Source organism: Saimiri boliviensis, chromosome 10 (genome assembly GCF_048565385.1).
Source record: "Saimiri boliviensis isolate mSaiBol1 chromosome 10, mSaiBol1.pri, whole genome shotgun sequence".
Lineage (NCBI taxonomy): Eukaryota > Metazoa > Chordata > Mammalia > Primates > Cebidae > Saimiri > Saimiri boliviensis.
In genome coordinates this window covers 41,817,548-41,818,772 of record NC_133458.1, presented here as the reverse complement: position 1 = coordinate 41,818,772, position 1,225 = coordinate 41,817,548, and positions in this window count along the sequence as shown.

Here is a 1,225-nt window from a genome sequence, read left to right as displayed (position 1 = left end):
CCTATTTCTCCACATCCTCTCCAGCATCTGTTGTCTCCAGATTTTTTAATGATCGCCATTCTAACTGGTGTGAGATGGTATCTCAATGTGATATTGATTTGCATTTCTCTAATGACCAGTGATGATGAACATTTTTTCATATGTTTGTTGGCCTCCTGTATGTCTTCTTTTGTAAAGTGTCTATTCATATCCTTTGCCCATTTTTGAATGGGCTTGTTTGTTTTTTTCTTGTAGATCTGTTTTAGTTCTTTGTAAATTCTGGATATCAGCCCCTTGTCAGATGGGTAGACTGCAAAATTTTTTTCCCATTCTGTTGGTTGCCAATTCAGAAATTAAACTTGATTTACCGAAGAGATTATAAAATGAAATTTTAAAAATTCAATTCAATTACATGTTATTCTTGAAATGTGTTAAAACCTACACACAAATTCAAAATAACTCAAAATCAACAAGGCAAGCATAATCAAAAACAGAACATGTGTTGATAGTATGTTGAAAGTACAATATGTTGGCCAGGCAAGGTGGCTCATGTCTGTAATCCCAGCAGTTTGAGAGGCCAAGGTGGGCAGATCACAAGGTCAGGAGTTTGAGACCTGCCTAACCAACACGGTGAAAACTCATCCCCATCACTACTAAAAATACAAAAATTAGCCAGGCGTGGTGGCACATGCCTGTAATCCTAGCTACTCAGAAAGCTGAGTCAGGAGAATCCCTTGAACCCAGGGGATGGACGTTTGAGATCAGCCTAGCCAACATGGTGAAACCTCTTCTCTATCAAAGATACAAAAAATTAGCTGGGCGTGGTGGCACCTTCCTGTAATCCCAGCTACTTAGGAGGCTGAGGCAGGAGAATGGCTTGAACCTGGGAGGCGGAGGTTGCAGAGAGCCGAGATCGCACCACTGCACTCCAGCCTGGGAGACAGAGCACTTTGTCTCAAAAAACAAACAAACAAACAAAAAACAAAAAACAAAAACTAGAAAGAAAGAAAGTACAATATGTTAAATGGAAGAAAAGGAGTCACTTTATCTTGTGAATAACGTAATTCAAAATTAAGATATGACTATTAATCATAAGTCTCAAGAAAAGAATATATATTTAATATTGATATATCTTTAATAGTTTATATAGTATATGTTCATTACATGAATAGTTATATGTATATTTATATATGAAACTTTTAGACATGGGAAAAATTAATTCCTGGAAGTAATACATCTTTCAATT